Raw genomic sequence first — 16,037 nt, 5'->3', positions numbered from 1 at the left:
TTGGGTGAGTAGACCTGGCTCACAATCTCCTTTCTAGGCCATCACAAAGGTGTTCGATGGGGTTGAGTCCAGGACTCTGTTTGAGCCAGTCAAGTTTTTCCACAGCAGATTCACCCAGCCATGACTTTCCAGCCCTTACTTTCTGCACTGGACTAAAGCACAATTATTTTTGGTATGATAACTTTAATTTACAGATAGCAGGAACTGCGAAGGAACGAAATTCATCCCAGTTTTGCCAATAATTTTATGGTAAATTTGGACGATATTTTTGTCTCATTTTTTCAGCGGAACCCCCTGTGAAATTGATATATAGATGACTGTCTGTTCCTTTGGAATGGAGAACACAATGAGGCTGGACAGTTTGTTGTAGCTCCAAAGAAAAATATGAACCTTTTTATTTACTAGCTCTTACAATGTTGATTTTTTTGGACCTCTGTATTTCACTTGAAAATAAAAAAAGCATTTCAAATGGATAATTCTAACTGTCCGGTAAAATTTCTTAGAGTTGTCATAAACTGTAAGAGTCAATTATTATGAATAAAGCAAAATTGTTCTTAGAATGAGGATTAAGACACAGTGAGTTAATGAAAAAAAATGATTTTTAGCAAAGAAACAAACAAACTAAAAACCAGTAGATTGAGATAACACAATTAAACAAATAGGACTAACTGAACTGAAAGAGTTAAAAGCAGCAAAACCACCTTAAGGACCTTGTAATGCAGTGGCTTGCTGCAATTACTAAAATGTCCAGGGGGTGTGTTCTGGCTGACCACGTACCTCCCTTTCAGGTGACTGATCACTTGACTGTGACATCATCAGAGTGAGTATGGATGCGGTTCTGCAGATTCGTTACAAGCAGGATGATCTACTGAGACAAAAGGATCAGGAACCGACAGCCCTGAAAGGGGCGCTAAAAGAGGAGGTGGCCAATCATGACCAAGAGCTGGAGCCTATCAGGCAGCAGTATCAGAGTGACATGCAGCAACTAAGGAAAAACATGGAGAAAGTGTCCCAGGACCAGCTGAGCCTGGAGTCTGAACGGCAGCAAATAAACCAGGTTGTGAGGAACTTGCAGAGAGAACTGGTGGAAAGCAGCGAGGAAATCAACAAATGGAAGGAAATGCTCCAGAAAAATAAAGAAGACCTCCGCAAAACCAAAGAGGAGGTTTTTCAGTGGAAGCTTGAGAAAGTGGAGTATGAAGATGAGCTGTACGAGATGAAAAATCGTCTCTCCCTGGTGCAGTCAGAGCTGATGCAGGAGAAGCAAAGGCTGGATGAGGGTCTACACCAGAGTGATAGGGAGCTATCTGCCTTAAAAGGGGCGCTGAAGGATGACGTTTCTGGACGTAATCAAGACCTAGAACAACTACGTGAACAATTCAACCGGGAGCTGTGTGAATCCAAGAAGGAGTATGATGAACACATGAGGGAGCTGCAGCAATTCCAAGACCAAGTAAAGTCTCTAATGCAGGAGAAGGAGCGGCTGGAGGACTCTCTGTACCAGCGAGACCGGGAGCTATTCGCCCTGAAATGGGCATTAAAAGATGAAGTGTCTGGTCACGACAGTGAGGCAGAAAAGATGCATGAAAAGTTCAATAGGGAACTGCAACAAACCAAGAGAGACTATGAGGATCTCCTCAAGGTTAAGAAAAAACTAGAGGATGATAAGGCGGATGCAGAGCACATGGGCCAAGTGATTGAGACTACTCTACAGGACACCCATGATGAGAATGATGATCTCCGCAGAAAGATCTCAGGACTGGAAGCTCAGGTGAAGGAGCTGCAGACGTTCTGTGATGATCTCCAGAGGGCAGAGACGTGCCTTAAGGATAGAATCGGCAGGATGGAAGCTGAGCGGAAAAAGATGGAGGAGTCTATCGGAGAAAGGAGGTATGAAGCAAATGCCTCTTCGAATAATGCGAGCTTGGATGATTCGGTGGATGTAAGAGCCGAGATCAAGGAGCTCAAGCAGATGCTACAAGCCCATTTGAAGCAAAGAGAAGCTTGAGAGACTGGCTGTCGAGAGCCAAGTGGGCGCATTGGAGACAGCGAGGTCTGAGAGAATTCTGCTGATAAAGGAGCAGTTGAAGCCGGAAGAGCTTCAGAGATGGGTTGCTGAGAGGCGAGTAGCTGAGCTAGAGGAAGAAGTTGTTGAGCTCAAAGGTCGCCTGGCAAAGTACAAATCAGTGAACGAGGCCTTCTTGGAGAAGGAGAAGGGCAAACAAATTGCGCTTAATCCTTTAAACCATGAGAAGGTGGACCTGAGGAGAGCTGAGTGTTAAAAGAAGATAAGTATGGAATGGAAGTTGTCAAGACGGGTATTCTTGAGTTCATAGCTGTGAGTCAGCTCAGGGGAAGCATACAGGGTGAAGAAGCTGAAAGTCAGTTGTCCCTGAAACCTGAGCCAGATGATAGTTTGGAAACCACTGGTGAGACAGAAACGTCTCGGTACAAGTGCCTCATAGATGTACCCAAAGATTTGAGAGAAGAATGCACCAGAGAGTCAGTGCATGAAGAGTTTAAGAAGGCCGTGGGAGCCTGTAAGGTGTAGTTGACCTCAGAAGCTAAACAACTGGTGGTCCTGTCCACAACCAAAGTCACAGTGAAGAGGGTGGCTATCCTAAGTGACATGCACTGGCGATGTGTTCGCACGAAGTGGTTTGTCCGGTTGAAGACGGAAAAAGCCATTAGACTACTGGAACTTATGAGAAAAGCTCAAAGTCTGTGGGAAGAGGTCATCTGGGTGCCTCATGCTCTGGTAAGAAAGCTCATTGGGTGAAATGGCCAAGCCATGCAAATGACGGTAAAGAAGTCTGGTGTGATGAAAGTAAGCAGTCCACGTGATCATCAGGACTGGATACCGGATGAAGATGGCATGGTGTCATTCTCCGCTGTAGGGACGGAAGAAAATCTTGCATATATACGAATGCTGATGGAGAACCGAGTGACCTACCTGCGACAGTTGAATCTCGCCAGACTGCGAATGGAAAGACAGCATCACCTGAGCAGCAGAAGATGGCAGCCATCTATAAATTGTGAGACCAGACAGAGAAAGGGCCCACCAAATAATAGAACGGCTACAGTAGAAGTTAGAAACCTTTCAAGATGTCCTGAGGATAGTGGGCGTGGGTTTAGAGGTAGTGAGACCTCCAGTAACTCAGGTCTGAGAGGCCCATACAAATGACCCAATAGACTACGAGACAGTATGAAGTCGGACCTGACCTTAGATACAAGGGCAAGTGAGTCGCACTGCTGTATTGACCGATGGGAGCGGGGGAGGTCTGACAAGGTTACGACTCGGAAATGTGACTTGACGAAGTTAGTGACAATGAGAGATGGTAGGTCCCTAAGGAATGGGCGAATATTGATGACTAATGTTCCAGGGGCTGAGCAGCGCAAATGTCAAGTACATGGTCTCTGTGTGTACCGTGGGTTATAATGTGATTGTGTATAATATGTGTTCAACCCCACAAGTTTGAACAGAGGGGGGGTATGTAATGCAGCGGCTTGCTGCAATTACTAAAATGTCCAGGGGGTGTGTTCTGGCTGACCACATACCTCCCCTTCAGGTGACTGATCACATGACTGTGACATCATCACAGGTTCTGTGCGCACAGAAGGATATATAAATCCTGGTGGTTTTGAAACAGTGGAGAGGAAAGAGGCCTGGTCCCTGTGTCTGGGACACCATTAGCCTGGAGAGGCAAGAGGCCTGGTCCCTGTGTCTGGGACACCATTAGCCATGGAAGGCACGTGGCCTGGAGACCACATCTGGTGAACCTTAAACCACAGCTGTGGCAGAACAGAGCTGATGGAAGCCGCTACACCCGGCAGAGGTAAAAGCGGTGCGTTATATGGACATTGATGTTGTTACCTTGCTGAAGTCTGTATCTGAAGCCAAGCAGGCATAGCTGCCATTGAAATGTGTAACATTTCTGTGAGTCACTGAGATGGACTATGTTATAAGCAGTTTCTGATGTGTAATAAACTGCTGGACTTCATATTACCGGAAAACATTGCATGTGAGCTTTAATTGTCCCGGTGAAGTGAGTGCCCTCAACATGATAAATAGTGCTACCTTACAGACCTTAAAATAGTTAAAATGATTTAAATGTACTTTTGTTACACAATATAATAAAGATGCACTAATGTAAATTATTAGATAAATATTGGAAAATTCGAAAATTATGACTCAGTTTTAGATCCGCTTATACCACATAAACCATATATTGTTTATAACAGAACTCCTAACCTCAAGATTCAATAAGTGAAAAGTTGTCTTAATAATGAAGTAAGCAATAAAAATGGGTCTTGTTAAAAAAGTGTCATGTGTGTAGGATGTAAAAATGTACCTTTACATGAACAATGCAAATATGTCACTATTATTAAGTCACAAAAAGATGGTAGGCTATACGAAATAAAAGCTACCATCAGGGGCGTACATAGAAATCATGGGGCCCCATAGCAGAAGTTCTAATTGGGCCCCCCCCCCAAAAAAAGTAAATAATTGTCGGGATCACAGAACAGCAGATCTCACTACTTTCCAGCCTTTACATAGTAATTTTCCCCCTGCTGAAGTCCTAGATTCCTCTTTCATTTCCCCTATAAGGTATGATGCCAACAAAAGTGCCCCCCCCCCCAAACACAGTGATACGCCCAAGTTGAATTCCTCCACATGCGCAGTATAATGACCCTACTGTACCTCATCTCCAGGGCCGGCGTCAGCACCCGGCGTACCCGGGCAACTGCCGGGGCCCTGGAAAATCAGAGGGGCCCACCGCCCACTCACTGTCGGGGCCCGGGCCCAGCTGCCCACTCACTGTCGGGGCCCGGGCCCACACACCCACCCGCCCACTCACTGTCGGGGCCGGGCCCACACACCCACCCGCCCACTCATCACTGTCGGGGCCGGGCGCACACACCCTCCCGCCCACTCATCACTGTCGGGGCCGGGCCCACACACCCACCCGCCCACTCACTGTCGGGGCCCTGGCCGCATCTTCGGCACCTGTTCAGTGACGCAGGCGCTGCTTGATTGCCGGCACTCCCCCCAGACACGGCCGCGCGCTGTCCGGCTGTGTCTGCTAGTAATGACGCGGCAGGGTCGACGGCACTGCACCTTTAATTGTGCTTGTGTGTCGCCCCTGCCGCGTCATTACTAGCAGACACAGCCGGACAGCGCGCGGCCATGTCTGGGGGGAGTGCCGGCAATCAAACACCGTCGGAGTGGAGGTCCTGCACAGATGGAGAGGAGCGGCCCGGACCCGACCGCAAGTGGGCCCCTCTGATGGTCCAGGGCCATGAAGTCTGTGACACGCTGGGGGCCCTGCACTGCCCCATACCTGAGGAGCTGCTGGACAGGACACTGGACCGGGGACAGGTGAGTGAGGCTTCCCCAATCCCCATATTAAAAATATTTGTAATGGGTCTGTGTGAGTGCATGTATGTGAATGTCAGTGTGTATGACTGTGTGTATATATTTGTCTGTTTTATATATGTCTTTAAGAATTTGTGTAAAAATATGTGTATGTCTGTATGTGTACAAATCTGTGTACCGTGTGTGTGTACATATGTCTGCGTACCGTGTATGCGTGCGCGTGTCTGGGTACCGTGTGTGCGTACCGTGTGTGCGTGCATGTGTCTGCGTGCATGTGTCTGTGTACCGTGTGTGCGTGCGCTTGTCTGCGTACCGTGTGTGCGTGCGCGTGTCTGCGTACCGTGTGTGCGTGCGCGTGTCTGCGTACCGTGTGTGCGTGCGCGTGTCTGGGTACCGTGTGTGTGCGCGTGTCTGCGTACCATGTGTGCGTGCGCGTGTCTGCGTACCGTGTGTGCGTGCGCGTGTCTGCGTACCGTGTGTGCGCGTGTCTGCGTACCGTGTGTGCGTGCGCGTGCCTGCGTGTGCCTGCATACCGTGTGTGCGTGCGCATATGCCTGCGTACCGTGTGTGCGTGCGCATATGCCTGCGTACCGTGTGTGCGTGCGCATATGCCTGCGCACCGTGTGTGCGTGCGCATATGCATGCGTACCGTGTGTGCGTGCGCATATGCCTGCGTACCGTGTGTGCGTGCGCATATGTCTGCGTACCGTGTGTGCGTGCGCATGTCTGCATATGTGAAGGATGAGGGGGCAGGCTGGGCCCTGTGTACTATATATATATATATATATATATATATATATTTCTCCGCCATATCTGTGCATCATGAATCGTGGTATGTGTTAAAAGGACCCACTGAGACTCTTTTGCCCGGGGCCCAGAAAAACCTGGAGCCGGCCCTGCCCATCTCAACTCCCAGGGCAAAGTATGCTGACCCCAACACAGTATGATCCCCTAACTGTGACCCCCTAGAGCTAGAGAGGATGGTAGGTAATAAGGGAGGGTGTTATACATAATAAAAGATGAAACTAAATAATTAAGGACAACGCTATACATAATAAGTGAGTACACTATAAACTAAGGGACTGTGCTATACATAATAAGTGAGTACACTATAGACTAAGGGACTGTGCTATACATAATGAGTGAGTACACTATACACTAAGGGACTGTGCTATACTATACATAATAAGTGAGTACATTATATACTAAGGGACTGTGGTATACATAGTAAGTGAGTACACTATATACTAAGGGACTGTGCTATACATAATAAGTGAGTACAGTATAAACTTAGGGACTGTGCTATACATAATAAGTGAGTACACTATATACTAAGGGACTGTGGTATGCATAGTTAGTGAGTACACTATATACTAAGGGACTGTGCTATACATAATAAGGGAGTACAGTATATACTAAGGGACTGTGCTATACATAAGTGAGTACACTATATTCTAAGGGACTGTGCTATAAATAATGAGTACACTATATACTAAGGGACTGTGCTATACATAATACGTGAGTACATTATATACTACGGGACTGTGCTATACATAATAAGTGAGTACACTATATTCTAAGGGACTGTGCTATACATAATAATAATAATAATAATAATAATAATATTTAGTTTTATATAGCGCCAACATAATCCGCAGCGCTTAGCATACATTATAATAAGGCTACATTCTTGTATCTGTGTGCAGTGTCGGTGTGCTGCCCTATTTTAAAGACATATTGAGCATGTCCTATTCTAATCCTCAAAATCGGATCAGAACAGGACATTCTCTGACGCTCACAGATCTCATTCTCAGATCCATGATTTTCATGGATGTGTGAATGGATCTATAAAACTCTACGAGTCCGTGGACCATCCGATAAAAAAATCTGGACATTTCTCACACAAATGTGAGAATGCAGCCTAAGGGATTTTACAGAGAACATTATCACTCCAAGTCACACAGTGCAGATACAGAATAATATTTACATCCAGGCACTTACCGCTGATGTCTCATCTGATCAGAGACGGTTTCTGCTGCTTCTTCTACATCTGGTCAGACCTTCATGTCCACATCTCCCAGCCACGTCTCGTCTTGTCACGATGATCTCCAGCCTAGAAAATAACAAGGTCACATATATTGTATATATACATGTATCTCCCCCACACTGCGCCCCTGAATAGAGATATGTACCACCCCATGATTAATATACTATTAGCCACTTAGTAATCAAAATGTAAAGTGATAAGCTGCACTGTGCCCCCCATTAACTATAATCTCCTCCGGCCAATAATATAAATTATTCAGTCTCTGTGATTCTCCCCAATTAACTGTAAGGCTATGTGCACACGGAAAACATACAAGGCTTTACAGTACAAGCAAAGTGAAACCCCCATGATTGCTCTCTCCCAGCACCCCCATGATTGCTCTGTCCCAGCACCCCCATGATTGCTCTCTCCCAGCACCCCCATGATTGCTCTCTCCCAGCACCCCCATCATTGCTCTGTAATAGCACCCCCATCATTGCTCTGTAATAGCACCCCCATCATTGCTCTGTAATAGCACCCCCATCATTGCTCTGTAATAGCACCCCCATCATTGCTCTGTCCCAGAACCCCCATCATTGCACTCTCCCAGCACCTCCATCATAGCTCTGTCTCAGCACCCCCATCATTGCTCTGTCTCAGCACCCCCATCATTGCTCTGTCCCAGCACCCCCATCATTGCTCTGTCCCAGCACCCCATCATTGCTCTGTCCCAGCACCCCCATCATTGCTCTGTCCCAGCACTCCCATCATTGCATTGTCCCAGCACCCCCATCATTGCACTCTCCCAGCACCCCCATCATTGGTTTATCCCAGCACCCCCATCATTGGTCTGTCCCAGCACCCCCATCATTGCTCTTTCCCAGCATCCCCATCATTGCACTCTCCCAGCACCCCCATCATTGCTCTGTCCCAGCACCCCCATCATGGCTTTGTCCCAGCACCCCCATCATTGCTCTGTCCCAGCACCCCCATCATTGCTTTGTCCCACCACCCCCATCATTGCTCTGTCCCACCACCCCCATCATTGCTCTGTCCCCATTGCCACCAGCCCCATCATTGCTGTCCCCATTGCCACCAGCCCCATCATTGCTGTTCCCATTGCCACCAGCCCCATCATTGCTGTGCCCATTGCCACCAGCCCCATCATTGCTGTGCTCATTGCCACCACCTCCATCATTGCACTCTCCCAGCACCTCCATCATAGCTCTGTCTCAGCACCCCCATCATTGCTCTGTCTCAGCACCCCCATCATTGCTCTGTCCCAGCACCCCCATCATTGCTCTGTCCCAGCACCCCATCATTGCTCTGTCCCAGCACCCCCATCATTGCTCTGTCCCAGCACTCCCATCATTGCATTGTCCCAGCACCCCCATCATTGCACTCTCCCAGAACCCCCATCATTGGTTTATCCCAGCACCCCCATCATTGGTCTGTCCCAGCACCCCCATCATTGCTCTTTCCCAACATCCCCATCATTGCACTCTCCCAGCACCCCCATCATTGCTCTGTCCCAGCACCCCCATCATGGCTTTGTCCCAGCACCCCCATCATTGCTCTGTCCCAGCACCCCCATCATTGCTTTGTCCCACCACCCCCATCATTGCTCTGTCCCACCACCCCCATCATTGCTCTGTCCCCATTGCCACCAGCCCCATCATTGCCCTGTCCTACCACCCCATCATTGCTCTGTCCCCATTGCCACCAGCCCCATCATTGCTGTCCCCATTGCCACCAGCCCCATCATTGCTGTTCCCATTGCCACCAGCCCCATCATTGCTGTGCCCATTGCCACCAGCCCCATCATTGCTGTGCTCATTGCCACCAGCCCCATCATTGCTGTCCCCATTGCTACCAGCCCCATCATTGCTGTGCCCATTGCACCAGCCCCATCAGTGCTGTGCCCATTGCCACCAGCCCCATCAGTGCTGTCTCCATTATTGCTGTCCCCATTATTGCTGTGACCCACCTCCCCAGCATTTCAGTAAAAAAAAAAAAAAAATACAACTTACCTCTTGGCCTGCTCCCCTGCAGCATCCTCCTCATTTCCGGCAACTTTCTCCCTGACCCAGGCGCTCGCTGCATGATGACGTCATCAAGCTGCGCGCGTCTGTGTCAGGGAGGAAGCGACAGGCAGGAAGCAGAGGACGGATCCCTCCGGCTCCGCTGCCATTTTCTCTTGTCAGCAGCGGAGCTGCAGGGATCGCTCCCTGCCCGCCGCTCAATATTAGCTGCCCGGCCAGGGCCCCCCTGACCCTCCAGACCCCGGTGCAGCTGCACCGGCGGTATGTCCGCCCCTGGACTGCTATGGGGCCCCCCCCGGCTCACGGGCCCCATAGCAGTCGCGTGGTCTGCCGCCATTGGCGGTACGCCACTGGCTACCATGATCTATGAAAACATGAATCTAATTTATTTGCTTGAATGTCTGTGCTGCCTCTATTATGCATGACAGGGAAAATAATGACTATGGTTAGGAATCACATATATTATAAAAAGTTCTCAAAACATAGTTCTTTCATTTTAAAAATTCACGTGGAAAAAATTAATTTGGATTGAAACCCCATGTGATAAAGAAAATCAGTAAAGATGATCGAGGTGGTCTCATAATAAGGCATATACACCTGCTCGAGAATTATTGGATATGCACATTAGGGACACTAGCTCCAAACGGTTTGAATGCAGAGTAGAAATAACTATTCAGAATGTTTGAAAAGAAGCACCTTTCAATGAACCTGCAAAAGAGAAATGGAAGCATGTGACCCAAAGAAGCAGGAAGATGAGGAGGCAGTCAACACTCAAACCGCTGAAGAATCGCTACTAGGCTCTCACACAGGACAACTATGAAGATGGACATTAAAAAAGTGCTTTGCCCACAAAGAACATTGCAGTAAGGAATCATAAGCCTCTTTAAGGGAGAAAAAGAAGAGCTGTGGTGAAGAAGAAAAGGAGAGTGGTGGACATGGGGGATTCCCTACTGAGAGGAACAGAAGTCGCTATCTGCCGACCGGACATTACCTCACAAGAAGTGTGCTGTCTTCAAGGTGCCCAAATCAATGATGTGTCTGATAGGGTATCAGTACTCTTCAGTGCTACAGACGACTAGCTATGCTAACTAATATATGTAGAAACAAATGACACAGCAAAAAAGGACCTGGAAATTATATGCAGAGACTTTAAAGACCTAAGCCCCCGTCTCACATAGCGAGATCGCTAGTAAGATCGCTGCTGAGTCACGGTTTTGGTGACGCAACAGCGACCTCACCAGCGATGTCGCTATGTGTGACACTTTTCAGCGATCAGGCCCCTGCTGTGAGGTCGCTGATCGCTGCAAAATGTCCTGGACCATTTTTTGGTCTTTGCCCTCCTGCTGGTCAGCACACATCGCTGTGTGTGACCAGCGATCAGGCTGGTAACCATGATAAACAGCGCGTTACTAGGGGCACACGCGCACTTAGTAACTCACTGTTTATCATGGTTACGAGCCTGCTAAAGTGAGCGGTAACCTCCCGCTCACCGTAGCAGAGTGGTAACCATGATAAACAGTGGGTTACTAAGTGTGCGTGTGCCCCTAGTAACGTACTGTTTATCATGGTTACCAGCCTGCTCCTGCTTCAGCAGGCTGGTAACCAGGAGCAGGACATCGTGGAAAGATTCTTTCCACGATGTCGCTGCTCCCCTAATCGCTGGTGAGCCTGCCTGTTTAACAGCTCACCAGTGATCACATAGCGACGCAGCAACGATCCCTGACAGGTCGTATTGTTGTCGGGATCGCTGTAGCGTCGCTATGTGTGACGGGGCCTCTAGGCTGAAAAGTGAAGGAACTGGGAGCGCAGTTTATCTTCTCATCCATCCTCCCAGTGGATGGACATGGGCCAAGGAGATTGAACAGGATTCTACAGGTGACTAACTGGCTACGTCGATGGTGCCGTGAGCAGCGTTTTGGGTTTCTTGACCATGGAGTGAATTATCTGTATGGACTCCTTTCAGAGATGGGTTGCATCTTGCGAAAACAGGAAAACACATATTTGGTAGACGCATTGCTACACTCATCAGCAGAGCTTTAAACTAGAGCAATATGGGATGGGAAATATACGGCCTGCAAAAAATATGCAGCTAATGAATTCTTTTGAGAACCCTGAAATTAGAAGTGGAAGAAAAGAACAAAAACAACACATTATGAATGAAAATAGAGGAGCAAGGGAAACTCACTACAAACTAAAATGTGTCAATACAAATGCACAGAGCATGGGAAACAAACAAGGAGAATTGGAAATGCTAACACAGGATGAGAGATATTATGTCATAGGCATCACTGAAACTTGTTGGGATGATACACATGATTAGGATACAAACCTTGAAGGTTACAACTTCTTTACTAGAAACAGGACTAACAAGACGGGAGGAGATTTTGCATTGTATGTTAGGAAAGCTATTTGGGTAAGAATACAAGGAGAGAAGAACATAAAGGACACTATTGTAGGAGTTTACTATAGACCAAATGGACAGACTGAAGATATGGATGAAATCTTTTTACATCAGATGTCTCTGTTCTCAAAAAAGTATGACATGGGAGATTTTAACGATCCAGATATTTGTTGTGAATCTCTCTCAGGCAAATGTATTGGGACCAGAAAATTCTTATCTTCTCTCGCTGACAACTTTATCTTTCAAAAGGTAGAAGAGAGAACAAGAGGATCTGCCATCTTGGACCTAATTTATGCCAAAAGGGAAGAAATGGTTGAGGAAGTAAAGGTGGTTGGGAATTTAGGAGACAGCGATCATGCTATCCTCAAGTTTTGGATTACAAGAGAAGGAAGACCAGCGAGGACTCAAAATTTAAGGTTGGACTTCAGAAAAGCAGATTTTAATGGACTCAGAAAGAGGGTATGAAAGATCCAATGGCTGGATGTTCTAAAGGACTGAAATGTCAAAAAAGGATGGGAGATTTTGCTAAATGAAATTCTCACTGCACAGTCTGCAACAATCCCAAAAAGAAGGAAGAATTGGAAGCATTTAAAGTGACCAGGATGGATGAACATAGAATTTAAACACTTGTTAAAAAGTAAAAAATAAATGTATATTAAATGGAAAGAGGGGGGAATATCTAAAGAAGAATATAATGCTGTCTGCAAGGAATGCAGGGCAAGCGTTAGAAGAGCTAAAGTCAGTAATGAAGTGAGGCTTGCAAGGAATACCAAAAGCAATAAAAAAGGATTTTGGGGTACGTCAAAAGCAAAAGAAAAGCCAAAGATGCTATAGGATTTTTACAGGATGAAAAGGGTGAAGTGGGCAAATGTTGTCCCTATCTTTAAAAAGGAAAGAAGATGTAGCCAGGAAATTACAAGCCAGTGAGCCTTACTTCTATACAAGGAAAGATCTTTGAACAAATTATTAAACAGCATGTATGTAAGTACTTGGATAAGAATACAGTAATTAACCAGAGCCAGCATGGGTTTGTAGCAAAGTCATGCCAAACTAATCTAATTTAGACTAATCTAATTTCCTTCTATGATAGAATCACTGACTGAGTGAATCAGGGAAATGCGGTAGATATACACTGCTCAAAAAAATAAAGGGAACACTCAAATAACACATCTTAGATCTGAATGAATGAAATATTCTCATTGAATACTTTGTTCTGTACAAAGCTGAATGTACTGACAACAAAATCACACAAAAATCATCAATGGAAATCAAATTTATTAACCAATGGAGGCCTGGATTTGGAGTCACCCCCAAAATTAAAGTGGAAAAACACACTACAGGCTGATCCAACTTTAATGTAATGTCCTTAAAACAAGTCAAAATGAGGCTCAGTATTGTGTGTGGCCTCCATTTGCCTGTATGACCTCCCTACAATGCCTGGGCATGCTCCTGATGAGGTTGCGGATGGTCTGCTGTGGGATCTCCTCCCAGACCCAGACTAAAGTATCCGCCAACTCCTGGACAGTCTGTGGTGCAACGTGACGTTGGTGGATGGAGCGAGACATGATGTTCCAGATGTGCTCAATCGGATTCAGGTCTGGGGAACGGGCGGGCCAGTCTATAGCTTCAATGCCTTCATCTTGCAGGAACTGCTGACACACTTCAGCCACATGTGGTCTAGCATTGTCTTGCATTAGGAGGAACCCAGGGCCAGCCACACCAGCATATAGTCTCATAAGGGGTTTGAGGATCTCATCTCGGTACCTAATGGCAGTCAGGCTACCTCTGGCGAACACATGGAGGGCTGTACAGCCCTCCAAAGAAATGCCACCCCACACCATTACTGACCCACTGCCAAACCGGTCATGCTGAAAGTTGTTGCAGGCAGCAGATCGCTCTCCACGGCGTCTCCAGACTCTGTCACATGTGCTCAGTTTGAACCTGCTTTCATTTGTGAAGATCACAGGGCACCAGAGGTGACTTTGCCAATCCTGGTGTTCTGTGGCAAATGCAAAGCATCCTGCATGGTGTTGGGCTGTGAGCACAACCCCGATCTGTGGACATCAGGCCCTCATACCACCCTCATGGATTCTGTTTCTAAAGGTTTGTGCAGACACATGCACATTTGTTGCCTGCTGGAGGTCATTTTTCAGGGCTCTGGCAGTGCTCCTCCTGTTCCTACTTGCACAAAGGCGGAGGTAGCGGTCCTGCTGCTGGGTTGTTGCCCTCCTACCGCCCCCTCCACGTCTCCTGGTGTACTGGCCTGTGTCCTGGTAGCGCCTCCAGCCTCTGGCCACTACGCTGACAGACACAGCAAACCTTCTTGCCACAGCTCGCATTGATGTGCCATCCTGGATGAGCTTCACTACCTTCTGTGGGTTGTAGAGTCCATCTCATGCTACCATGAGTGTGAAAGCACAACCAACATTCAAAAGTGACCAAAACATCAGCCATAAAGCATTGGTACTGAGATGTGGTCTGTGGTCCCCACCTGCAGAACCACTCCTTTATTGAGTGTGTCTTGATAATTGCCAATAATTTCCATCTATTGTCTATTCCATTTGCACAACAGCATGTGAAATTGATTGTCAATCAGTGTTGCTTCCTAAGTGGACGGTTTGATTTCACAGAAGTTTGATTTACTTGGAGTTATATTCTGTTGTTTGTGTTCCCTTTATTTTTTTGAGCAGTGTAGTATATCTCGACTTCAGCAAAGCATTTGATGAAGTATCTCATACTATCCTTATTGAAAAAATGACCAAATATGGTATTGACAAGGCTACAGTTAGGTGGATTCATAAGTGGCTCAGTGATCGTACTCAAAGAGTGGTAATAAATGATTGCACATCCAATTGGAAAAGTGTTTCAAGTGGGGTACCACAAGGCTTTGTCCTGGCCCCAGTGTTGTTCAACATTTTTATAAATGATCTAGAGAAGAAAACTGAAGGAAAAGCTAATCAAATTTACAGACAATGAAAGGCTAGGAGGGATAGCTAATAGAGAAGACAGAGAAAGGATTCAGAAAGATCTAGATAAGCTTGAACAATGGCCAACGACTAACAGAATGGTATTTAACAGGGAGAAATGAAAGATTCTACATCTGAACAAGAAAAATGAAAATTACATCCACAGAATGGGAGGAATAGAACTAAGCAACAGCACGTGTGAAAAAGACTTGGGCATACTAAGGGCCCCGTCACACTAAGCGATGCAGCAGCGATCCCGACAACGATACGACCTGTCAGGGATCGTTGCTGCATCGCTAATACATCGCTGGTGAGCTGTCAAACAGGCAGGCTCACCAGCGATCAGGGGAGCAGCGATATCGTGGAAAGAATCGTTCCACGATGTCCTGCTCCCGTTACCAGCCTGCTGCAAGCAGGAGCAGGCTGGTAACTATGGTAAACATCGGGTTACTAAGTGCGCGTGTGCCCCTAGTAACCCGCTGTTTACCATGGATACCACTCTGCTACGGTGCGCGGGAGCCTCCGTGCACCGTAGCAGAGTGGTATCCATGGTAAACAGCGGGTTACTAAGTGCGCGCGTGCCCCTAGTAACCCGATGTTTACCATAGTTACCAGCCAGATCGTTGGTCCCGCTGGTCACACACAGCGATGTGTGCTGGCCAGCGGGAGGCCAACGACCAAAAAATGGTCCAGGACACTTTGCAACGATCAGCGACCTCACAGCAGGGGCCTGATCGTTGCAAAGTGTCACACACAGCGACATCGCTGGTGAGGTCGCTGGTGAGTCACCAAAACCGTGACTCAGCAGCGATATGGCTAGCGATATCGCTATGTGAGACGGGGGCTTAACAGACCACAGACTGCACATGAGTCAACAGTGTGATGCAACAACAAAAAATGCAAACAACGTTTTGGGATGTATGTTAAGAGAAGCATAGAGTCTAGATCACGTGAAGTAATTATTCCCCTCTACTCCTTCTTGGTCAAGCCTCATCTGGAGTACTGTGCTTGGTTTCTGGGCACCACATTTTAAAAAGACATTGAAAAACTGGACCAAGTTCAGAGAAGAGCTACCGAGATGGTGAGTGGACTGCAAAGTATGTCCTACGAGGAATGGTTAAAGGATCTGGGAATGTTTAGCTTGCAAAAAAGAAGGCTAACAAGAGACTTAATAGCGGTCTACAAATATCTGATGGGATGTCACAGTGTACAGGGATCATTCTTA

The sequence above is a fragment of the Phyllobates terribilis genome, unplaced genomic scaffold (assembly GCF_046119375.1).
Source record: "Phyllobates terribilis strain yellow unplaced genomic scaffold, ASM4611937v1 Scaffold_4__5_contigs__length_816908805, whole genome shotgun sequence".
Taxonomy (NCBI): domain Eukaryota; kingdom Metazoa; phylum Chordata; class Amphibia; order Anura; family Dendrobatidae; genus Phyllobates; species Phyllobates terribilis.
Note: the sequence above shows the minus strand (reverse complement) of the source record.